The sequence below is a fragment of the Rhamphochromis longiceps genome, linkage group LG3 (assembly GCF_057381845.1).
Source record: "Rhamphochromis longiceps isolate RC_006_pf linkage group LG3, R_longiceps_female_GT1.1, whole genome shotgun sequence".
Taxonomy (NCBI): domain Eukaryota; kingdom Metazoa; phylum Chordata; class Actinopteri; order Cichliformes; family Cichlidae; genus Rhamphochromis; species Rhamphochromis longiceps.
In genome coordinates this window covers 62,883,857-62,895,926 of record NC_140559.1, presented here as the reverse complement: position 1 = coordinate 62,895,926, position 12,070 = coordinate 62,883,857, and the positions used below count along the sequence as shown (strand labels likewise).

General features: G+C 40.0%; 1 protein-coding gene across 1 annotated transcript in view; it reads right to left on the bottom strand.

Annotated features, from left to right (window-relative positions):
* LOC146675664 (uncharacterized) overlaps nucleotides 1-12,070 on the bottom strand; it is a 300,511-nt gene that overhangs the window by 189,572 nt on the left and 98,869 nt on the right. The window lies entirely within an intron of this gene.

The window sequence follows — 12,070 nt, the reverse complement described above, 5'->3', positions numbered from 1 at the left end:
CCCCAAATGGCTCCTCATCCTTCCAAAGGGCGTTAGAGGAGAGTAGGAAGGAAATCTACCTTCTCCAGAAAAAAATGCAACAAATTGAAGAAGAGAAACTTCAACTGGAGGACAAATGTAGACGAATGGAAGCCCAAAATAAAGAGCTGGAAGAAAGACAACAGCGCCAGCCGGACATAAACATTATTAATGAGGGCTGGGGAATCAAGTTTGCTCAGACCCGAGAGCAGATTGTGCACCTCATTAAAGAAAACAGGCAAAAGAGTGCAGAACTAAAAGAAATGACCAACCAGCTCCAAGACAAGAAAACGATGACTGATAAGATACAACGGGATCTCCAATACATGGACCGAAAAAATCGGCTCCTCCAAAGACAGCTCCATGAAGCTGTGGAAGAAAAGAAAGAATTCCTCCAACAGAAGGAAGAGCAGGACAAAAAGCAACGAGACGTGCAGCACGAACTGAAGAGCATGCAGGAAAAATACCGCATGCTGAAAGAAAGCCTGGATGAAACACTGCGCCAAAATAAAGACCTTCTTCAACAGAAAGAGCAACAGCAGGAAAGACTGAAAGAAGGAAAACGTATCGTCCAGGACTTTGAGTCTAAAAATCTAAAACTGCAAGAGTTTTGTAATCAGCTGGAGGACAAAGCAACTAAAGTGGAAGAAGAAAAGGACAAACTGGAGAAACGCTGCTCACAGATGCAGAGAAGGATCGATCAGATAGCGAGAAACAACTCCGAGCTCGTTAAGGGGATTTTGGTGGAATTCAATAACTTGAAGCGTGAAAACACTCAAATGCAGGCGCAAAAACAACAAGAAGACAAAATACATGAAGACCTGCAGCTCACGCTCCAAGAAATCCAGAAAAGAAACGAGCAGTTAGAAGACAAGCACAAAGAGGTCCAACAGAGAAATGCAGACATGCACAAGGACAAGCTGATACAGGAGGCAACATCCAAACAACTCAAAGACAAGCTTGAAGAACAACAAGCAACATTGGAAGAGGTGGAACAAAGATGTGAGAAACTTGAAGAACAAAACGCAGAAACCATCGATGAGCTGAGAAATCTCATCCTGGAGAAAAAAGCGCTCGTGGAAAAGTGCATGAAAAAAAAGAAAAAATGGTTCCACTTGTTCCGGAGGAGAGACGCTACTGCTTCCTCACCTGATGTAGCCTCGTCTTGCTCCACCTCTGTTAACCCCCCCAACCAGTCCCGGCCGTTGTCCCCTCCTGAGCCTGGTTCTGCCGGAGGTTCCTGCCCGTTTAAAGGCAGTTTTTCCTCCCCACTGTCGCCAACTGCTTGCTCAGAGGGGATTGTTGGGCTTTTCTCTCCTCTGCCTTGTTTCTTCATTTACTTGTTTAACTTTTTTCATTATTACTTCATTTTACCTTGTTTCTTCATTTACTTGCTTGTTTAACTTTTTTCAACTTATCTAAATAATAAACCAATTAAATTTATCCTTTGAGTATTTTTCATCTCATCTTTACAGAATCTTTCCAAAACATTTTCAAACATTCAGATCTGTCTTTTATTTTCTTCTTGAAGCCTCATAAATGGTGAACTAAAAACCCGGAATATGGTTTGAAACATAGTTTCAGCTGAAACTGGCATAACATGCTGTGTGTGTGTGTGTGTGTGTGTGTGTGTGTGTGTGTGTGTGTGTGTGTGTGTGTGTGTGTGTGTGTGTGTGTGTGTGTGTGTGTGTGTGAGACAGGGTATCACTAGTTAGGTCATCATGTTTAGACTCATTCACTCCAAAATTATTTAGGCCAAATCTTTAAAACAGTGTCATTTCATACACATTTTCAATTCACTTCAATCGCACAAATGCAGAAATAATTATTTGCAGTATCTTATTTATTATGAGAATGTCATGCCTGATCATTTGTACCTACACCACCAAAAATGGGGGCAAAAGGGAGGAGATCATGTTTAATCGGTTATAAGAAAAGGTCAGAAATATAAGTGCCGACATGAGCAGTGTCCACAGAAACCTCTGACTCTCAGCTCAAAGCTCATATAAACCATTTCTACAACCAGCAAACAAACAAAGACACCGAACAGTTAAAAGAGCAGTGACGTCACCACGAATCTGTGGTCAGGTAATATCCATGTTTTGATTGATGATTTTCTGGAGTTAAATGTGAACCGAAGCATATTTTGGGTGTTATATGCTATTAAATACTTTTTAATTTATTTAAAAGTATTTAATAGCATATAACACCCAAAACATGCTGGGTGTGGAAATAAAAAAATCAGAATTTCCTCTGTTTGAGTCACAGTAACTTTGACATAGTAACATTTGCAGTAAGTCCTAAATGTTCACCTTTAAAATCCCTCCCTCTGTTCATTTTGCCCACATCATGTTTCAGTGGTTGGCCTCAGGTTCTTCAGCTTCCTGACAGTCTGAAGTCAGCTGACAGAGTTTCACCTGCTAAATACACAGAAAATCTTGTTAAAGCCGCACAGTTTGCCCAACAGTAATATTCCCATTAAGCCCTTTCTAAACACTTTATAACAATGTGTCATCACTAAATTATAAACTTCTTCTCCAGATCTGCACGACTGCACTTAGTCACAGACTTTATTTAATTGTCCTGCGGCTGCTATCATATATTTTACCAAACAGTTCTTCTCACACAGTCACAGATATATTTCTCTCAATGCAAACTTCACTCATGTCTCAGACAGGAAACTTGAGTTTTTCTTTTTTTTCTGTCCCCACTCATTCAACTAATTTGCATATTGAGTCACATCTCGAGAAGTTGCCCTGACAACAGAAATGCATATTCAAAACATTGCTGCATAATGCAATTATTATTCTTTTATTTTTATTTCTACAGTCGTCACTTCTTTTGCTCAATCAGCTGGAAACCACTTCTAATTCACTATTTTAAACCTGCTTTAAGCTTCTAATCCCTGGTTGGTCCTCCCAGTCACTTTTTCCTTGTCACAAAAGTCGCTCTATTGTCCTGCAACTTCCTGAGTTATTCCTCAGCTTCAGCCTTTAAGTGTGTTAAATCTACACCATTCAGCATTTATGTCATGTATTCACATTCATGAGTGTAAGCATGTCTTCATTGCGTGTATGTTGTGTGTTCATATTAATATTGAGTGTAAGCTGGTCTTCGTTGCCTCGATGTGTTTTTATAATCAGATTTAATTCCTGCATCTTTGCGCTGAACTGTGGATTCAAACTGTCTCACTTCTGATTCTCTCCAAAAACAATTTCACATGTGACAATTTCTACATGTGTGTTTTCTATTTTTCTATTCATTTATGTATTATTAGTTCATTTATTTCTTTATCTCTCTCTCTCTCTTACTTTTTTTATTTACCTTTCTGTTGCGATGCTCTGGATGTTTCTAAACCCCACAAATGCAGTCTCACTGTTCAACCCAATTTTCCTATGCTGGCATCCTGGCAGCTGCACGCTTGACTTTTCTCAGTTCATGGGCAGTTATTTTGCGCCTTGGTTTTTCCACACGCTTCTTGCGACCCTGTTGACTATTTTGAATGAAACGCTTGATTGTTCGATGATCACGCTTCAGAAGCTTTGCAATTTTGAGACTGCTGCATCCCTCTGCAAGATATCTCACTATTTTTGACTTTTGTGAGCCTGTCAAGTCCTTCTTTTGACCCATTTTGCCAAAGGAAAGGACGTTGCCTAATAATTATGCACACCTGATATAGGGTGTTGATGTCATTAGACCACACCCCTTCTCATTACAGAGATGCACATCACCTAATATGCTTAATTGGTAGTAGGCTTTCGAGCCTATACAGCTTGGAGTAAGACAACATGCATGAAGAGGATGATGTGGACAAAATACTCATTTGCCTAATAATTCTGCTCTCCCTGTAGACTTTTGTCTTATCGCCTTAACCTCCATGGTCTCAAATTCTTTAAGGATATAATTTCTTTTAACCGGATTAGGGCAAATTTCATTTATCAAAATATTCCTGATCACTTTGTTTGTAAACCTGCTGTCACCAAATTCAACTCCAGCTATGCAGAGCTGCCTCAGTCCAGGAGAAATTTTAGAGTGCACAATATCTTCTTTTATCATTGATCTCAAAGGGACTGGGATGGCTTTCACTGGGGATTTATATCTCTTAGCAGTACATCTTACATCAAATTTCTCACAAAACGTCTCATGTTTTAGTAAGACCCCATTATCATCCATAAAATGAGCTACAGCCCAAATCCCTTTAGATCTCCATTCATCCACGTACACAGATTTCCTACACAAACGGATATACCTGTTGTTCCATATAGGGGTGTTGTGAGGAGTAAAGCTATGTTTATAGATTAATTTCCAGTAGAGACGGACCTGCTGATGGAAAGCTGAGAGTTTAACAGGTAACGAACTGCAATCAAAGTCACAACGTAACAAAAAGTCTATTCCACCCATTTTGCCAAAAATCACATTGGGAATAATGTTCCAAAAGGAATTTTTGTTCCTAATGAAAGATCTTAACCATTTCAATTTTAGTACACCATTCATAACATCAAAGTCAGTGGCATTAGCCCCACCCTCTTCATAATTCTTAATCACATCATTTTTCTTTATATAATGACATTTGTTCCTCCATATGAACCTAAAATTAAGAGTATTTATAGATTTAATTAGTTTTGGAGGTATGGGCAGAGAAAAGGCTGGATAGATGAGTCTGGACAGACTGTCCATGTTGGTTAGCAAGATTCTCCCAAACAGAGTTATGTCCCTTTGCAGCCACATGTTTAAAATTGACTTACACTTTTCTATATTGGTACAGATATTCTTATTTTCTGTTGATGTCTTATCCTTGCAAATTACAATGCCCAGATACTTCACCTCTTTTTTGATCTGCATATTATTTATTGCTTGCAGGGGACACTCATGCAGAGCTAGAATTTTGCATTTATTAATATTCAGCTGTAGGCCAGAAGCTTTGGAGAAATGGTTGATCTCCTGCAAGGCTAAAGGAATCTGGTCCTCATTTTTTAGAAACAGGGTGGTATCATCTGCCAGCTGACTGATTATTATCTGTTCACCCATCACAGTTAACCCCTTAATGTGACTGTTTTTAATCAAAATAATTCCTCTGACACAGAAGACCTACATTCCTGGTTTAATTCTTGCTGTCAAAAAATCATGGACTCTGTGGCTCCTTTAAAAACCAGGCAGCTTAAGGCTAAACCTGAGCCTTGGTTTAATGAGAGCAGTCGTGCTGTTAAGAGGGAATGTCGTCGAGCAGAACGGAGGTGGAAAAAGGATAAACTGCATGTATCATTTCAAATTCTCAAAGACTGCTGGCATCGCTACCAGAACACTGTTAAAGAGGCAAAAAGGGAATATTTTGCAAATATTATTTCTTCCAACTGTCATAACCCACGTGTGTTATTTAGGACCATTGACACTGTTCTTAATACTCCTTTGAATGTCTGTTTGGAAGTTTCTCCTGAGATTTGCAATGATTTTCTGAACTTTTTTATTGAAAAGGTTGTCACCATCAGGGCTCTTATCACAGCTCCTGACTCTGACCCCTCTGTCTCTGTCCCTTGCGCTGCTGTTTTCACTCAGTTTGAGCTTGTGACGCTCTCCTCTTTAGAGGATGTGGTTCGCCATATTAAGCCCACAGGTTCCCCACGGGATCCTGTCCCTCCACAATTCTTTAAAGAAATTTTTCCTAGTATACAACAGTATGTCCTTGACATTATTAACAGCAGTCTGTCTTCTGGTGTGGTTCCTGCAAATTTCAAACATGCAGTAGTACAGCCACTGCTTAAGAAACCTGGCCTTGATCACACAGTTTTAGCGAACTATAGGCCTATTTCCAAGCTGCCTTTAGTCTCCAAGGTTTTAGAGAAAATTGTTTTTAGTCAACTGAAAGATTTTCTAGATGAAAATGGAATCTTTGAGGTTTTTCAGTCAGGTTTTAAAACCCTTCACAGCACAGAATCTGCATTACTAAGGGTTTTTAATGACATCCTTCTGGCATGTGATTCTGGTAACCATGTTGTTCTTGTCTTGCTTGACCTAACTGCTGCCTTTGACACAGTAGACCACAATATTTTAATTTCTCGATTACATGATGTAGTGGGTATTGGTGGCACTGCACTCAATTGGTTTAGGTCTTATTTGTCAGATAGAACTTTCTCTGTCAGCCTTCTCGGTTACGAATCGTCTTCTGCTCCTCTGTCATGTGGTGTCCCACAGGGCTCAATTTTAGGGCCACTGCTCTTTTCTCTGTATCTACTGCCTCTGGGTTCTATCCTTAGAAGGCATGGGATCTCATTTCACTGTTATGCCGATGACTGCCAAATTTATTTGACACTAAAACGCAAGGATGCCATCTCCATAAAACCTCTCTTGACATGTCTAGATGACATTAAAGCTTGGTTGGCTCGAAACTTTTTAAATTTTAATAAAAAGAAAACAGAAGTGTTGGTGTTTGGACCCAGTGGTCCCTGTGAGTCCTCCTCTGTTGTTTTAGGATCCCTGGAAGTCTATTTTAAATCTGTTGTTACTGACCTTGGTTTTAAGTTGGACAGTGATTTTAAATTGGACAACCAAATCAGAGCAGTGGTGAAGTCCAGTTTTTATCATTTAAGGCGACTGGCAAGACTAAAATCTTTTCTTTCGAGGCAGCACCTTGAAACAGTGATCCATGCTTTTATTTCTTCCCGCCTGGACTACTGTAACTCACTTTATGTGGGGGTCAGTCAGTCATTGCTCTCACGTCTGCAGCTGGTTCAAAATGCGGCTGCACGACTCCTAACAGGAACTCGAAAAAGAGAGCATATAACCCCCGTGCTGGCCTCTCTGCACTGGCTGCCTGTGTCTTTTAGAGTTAATTTTAAAATTCTTATGTTTGTTTTTAAATGTCTACACAGTCTTGCCCCGCCTTACCTCTCTGAGCTTCTTCATCCCCACATACCCTGTCGGTCTCTCAGGTCAGCTGACCAGCTGCTCCTGGAGGTACCGAGATCCAGGAGGAAGCTCAGAGGGGACAGGGCCTTCTCTATTGTGGCTCCAAAATTATGGAATAATTTGCCCATGCATGTTAGAGAGGCCCCTTCACTGTCCACTTTTAAATCACGTCTTAAAACCCACTTTTATTCCTTGGCTTTTAACCTCAGTGAGACTTAGTTTCTTTTTTAATGCAGTAGTTATTTAATTAATGATTTCACTCTTCTTTTATTTGTTTTTTATTTATATCTCATGTAATTTTATTTTACAGTTCCAATGTACAGCACTTTGTGTCAGCTGTGGTTGTTTTAAAGTGCTTTATAAATAAAGTTGATGATGATGATGATGAAAATAGACAACAGCTCAGCAACCATGATGAACAGAAGTGGTGAGCTGCTACATCCCTGCCTTATCCCTCTATTAACCTCAAACCTTGAACATGTACCATGTTCTAGCAAAACAGAGCTGTTAATGTCATTATATAGCATCTCTATAACATTGATAAATTCCTCTCCAAAACCAAAAGACTGCAGAGTTTTTAATATGAACGTATGTTCAACTGAGTCAAATGCTTTGTAAAAATCCAAGAACAGGATGTACCCTCTCTCTTGGATTAATTCACTGTATTCAAGGAGATCCAAAACCAGCCTAATATTGTTATGAATTAGTCTTCCTTTCAAAAAACCTGATTGTGTTTCACTGATAATGTTTGAGATGCCTTTCTTTAGCCTCTCAGCTACAGCTGCAGACAGGATCTTATAGTCAGTGTTTAGTAAGGTGATGGGTCTTAAATTGTCTAAAATTCTTTTATCCTTACCCGATTTAGGGATCAGGGTTATCAGCCCTTGTTTCATGCTCGGCATCACTTCTTTTTTCTCTATCGATTCCTTTAATGCATCAAACAATAAAGTTCTTAGGTCCTTCCAGAAGAATTGATAAAAATTAGTAGTGAGTCCATCTGTCCCTGGGGACTTGTTTAATGCCATTTTCATGACCACCAAATCCAGTTCCTCAATTTTAAGCTCTGAATCACACAGATCTTTGAACGGCTTGTCAATACATGGGATGAGATTATGAATCTTATCAAAGAAACTATCAGAATCAGCTGCTGAATATTCTGAGGAGTACAATTTGGAATAAAAAGTGAAGACTTCTTTTCCAATCTTTCTGAAATCTTTACATTCAGTCCCATTTATCAACAAGCTTGAGATTAGATTTCTCTGCTGTCTGCACTTTTCCAGCTTACTAAAATATGATGAGTTCTTTTCACCTGCCTCAATCCACTTGGCTCTCGATCTTATAAAGGCACCCTGGGCTTTCTCTAGGTAAAGATCGTCTAATTTAGTTTGTAACTCCATCAATTTATTCTTTTCTTGCACGTTTAGTTTTTCTTTACTACAGCACTGAGTTATTTCACGAAGTAAATTACTTTCATATTCCCGTTTTTCCCTGTTCAGTTCTTTGCAGAATTTTATAGTGAATTCTCTGATTTTGAATTTAATAAGTTCCCATTTCTGTATATTACCCACTACTGAGTCATCATTTTTTATATCTGTAATTTTATGTCTAATTTTATCACAATACTTGTCCTTATTTAAAAGGCTGGCATTAAATTTCCAATATCCCCTGCTACTACGTTTCATCCTTGTTGGTTCTAAGACAAGATCAATGAAACAGTGATCAGATAGGGGTGCTTTGGAGATTTTAGATGGTGAAGTACACCTCAAAATGTCATCGCTCACTAACCAATAATCAATTCTTGACCTGCTTTCTCCATTAGGTTTAAACCATGAATAATTCTTAACTCCAGGATTCAAACTTCTCCAAATGTCTGTAAAATTATTATCACTAGAAAAGTTCTCAATAATGTTATTCTGTTGCCTCCTTCCTAAGCGAGGAGGCCATCTGTCCATCCATTCATCTGAGGTCATGTTCCAGTCTCCTCCTACTAGGATGTAATCTGTGGGGTACATAACTTTAAACTCTGAAATAACATTTGTTAGATTTTCCAATAGACGTTTATTTTGACCTTCGTTATTATGTCCATAAAGATTTGTAACAATTAGAAATATACCTTCGCTCTTCAAGCTGCAGTTGACCAATGACCCTCACTATCAGCTTTATATGTTATAATCTCCCCTGGGAACTTATTAAAACAAATCGCCACACCTCCAGATCTGTTAGATCCACGACTGAAAAGAATCTTGTCTCCCCACTGATTAGCCCAAAAGGTAACATCGGCATCCACAGAGTGAGTCTCTTGTAAAAACAGACAGTGACATTTTTGCCCCTTGCAAAATAAAAAAAGTGCCTTTCTCTTAACAATTTCCTTCAAACCCCGAACGTTTAATGAACCAAAAGAAATTTTTGAGTGAACCATAATAAGAGTATGCTAAGAAAATAACTTTTTTTTAAAAAAAGAAAAGAAAAATATATAAACATGAGTTTAAATTGTAACACTTGTCACCAACTCAGTGACTAATAACCTTTAACTTTAAGTAGAACTCTTTTGTCCCATTAATAATATTCCACTGTATACAGTCTTACATCAAGTCTTTCATTCAACGTCGATGATCCTCCGTCCTTCGATGTATCCATGAGGACCCCGGAAAAAGGCCCGTTTCCCAGCCCGTCTGGCTTGTTCAATTTGCGGCCACAGCCGCCTCCTCTCTTCCCAGTCCTCCCGCGGCAGTACCTCAGCGAAGTGGAAACCGCCGTTCTTACAGACAGCCGAATCTTTGGTGCGACGCCAAATCTCCTCTTTCACGTGTCTCAGAGCAAACAGAATGATGATATGTCGGACCTTGTTCTCAATCTTCTTCCCAACTCTATGCACCACATCCACAGATTCTTCAAGCTTTGATATCATATCAGGTGCGATCTTGCCAAGAATTCCAATAACCAGCGATCTGACACCTTCATCTCTTTTCTCTTCTAATCCTTTAATCCGGAGGCACCACCTCATTTTGTACCTTTCTTGCTCTCACACTCTCTCCTTGAGATCGTAGTTATCTTTGGTCAACTGCTCGTTTCGTCTCTCCAACTCTTTAACCTTTTGTTTACATTCTTTCACCTCCTCCGAGTTGAACTGAACCGCTTTGGCTAGGCTGGCTAGCATCGTACTAGCTTGCTTGCATTGCACACTCAGGTCAGCTAGCTGCTCGTCCACTCTTTTTTCAAGGTTTTTTCTACGTAGTCATGATCCGTTCCTTCTCTGCTGTCTTCCTTTCCATCACATGGCGATGTTGTTTCTTGTTTTTTGAGGTCGAGTTTGAATTTAGCAGGTTTAACTATACTTGGGGCAGTCATTTTACTACTTTCGAGTGGAAACAATAACGAACACAAAGTAAATTCTGGGACAAGTTCAACGAGCTCCTAATTCGTGCGACTGCTCAACTCGCCATCTTGCGCCACCGTCTCACTACTAGATGAACTTGTGACACACATCTGCAGCAGAGGCTGAGTGGCTGCTCTCACACCTGGAGCATCCAAATCGACCCACAAACACGCTGAAAGATGCAATGCCATCAATGTGGATTGTCAAGACTGAGAGACCTCTTCCCTCTGACCCCTCCCCAAACCCTCAAACCCTCCTACCCACCTCGACATACAAACTCTGTGTGGCTTCACGTGTTCTGTTGATGTTTACATGATCGAAATAACTTGAACACAAACACAAACAAACAAAGAGGAAGACCGCACCGGAAGGAAACAACTACAAGTCCCAGCATCCTCTGTGTTTAGGGAGCAGCAGTGAAAGTGAAAGCAGGAGGAGGAAGGTGGAGCTGAGGCAGGTGAGTGTTAACATGAATATGTTTCTTCTTATGACATAAAATAATTCCACGCTGTTCGTGTCTGTGGGTGAAATGTGAGGCCGGTCGGCTCCTCTGAGCGCTGGTTTCCTGTAAGTAGAGAGGAAGTGAGTTTAGCTGAGCCTCCGTTTAGTGTGAGAGAGCAGGAGGAGAGTGAGAGCTGTGCTGAGGCAGGGTGAGTGTTAACACCGCTCTGACATTACTGTGTCTCTGTGGCGGGAACAACAGGCTCCGTCAGTGGAGGCAAAAATAATCAGACTTTGGTTTTTCAAAGGAAACAACTTTATGTCGGAAGTTCCCGCACGCTCATTGGATAACGATGTGTCAATCTCGAGCTATTAGATTCACAGAAAGACCCGCCTTTATCACGGGACTTTAAAAACTACAATGGCGACAGAAACTCCGTGAGTGGAGTTCAGGGTGACGTTATGAAACTGTGACGTTTGAGCCACTTCCCGTTGATCGTGAAACTGATGGTTTCTGGTGTTTGGGTCTGTTTTTCTGTATTTATGCAGATAAAGTGTAAACTCAGATGAATTATACCATCAAATGTTAAAGGAAAATATCAGGATGAGTGTCTGTGAGCTGAGAAGGACGTGAAGCGAGCAGTTTATCCCAGAGCTGAAGCTGCTCTGTGTGCAGAGATGAGCTCAGATTCCTGCTGTGATTGATCAACAGTCACAGAAATGTAGACTTGTAGTTATTACTGCAGTATGGTCACAGCAGATACTGATAAACATGTATTATGAGGATGGATGATCAAGTTTCTCACTCTCTCCTTTAAATCTCAGTTTTTTCTTCTTCACAGTTTATCTGTTAATTTATTAATGAATAACACTGAAAGAGTTTCTGTTATATTTCCCCTTGAACATCAGCTTATTAGGGCGGCATTAGGAAATAGCCCCCCTCCAAAGAATGAATAAATGAATGATGATAATAATAAAATGATTCAAAAGCAGAGCTCAGAGTGGTAGAATGGTCAAACATGGATCCACGGGTGGTTCAACTGCATTTGGTGACGTGACCAAAGCAAATCTTTCAAATAATCCCACCATCAACGGGATGTTGTCTCCTTTACTACGGTTACTTTACTTAGTCGCCGTGTGAATTTCTTTGAAATGAACCAAATTCTTTTATTTGTTGGTTGTTGCATATTTAACCTCTACAGTCAGGAAAGGAGGAGATGAGGCCTCAACAATGTTGGGTTGTGGCTGTGCTTCAGGTTAGAGTGAGTGTCCATGGAATAAATGTAAGTCAGTGAACTGGAAACATGACTGTGTTCAAACTTTGTTTTCCTT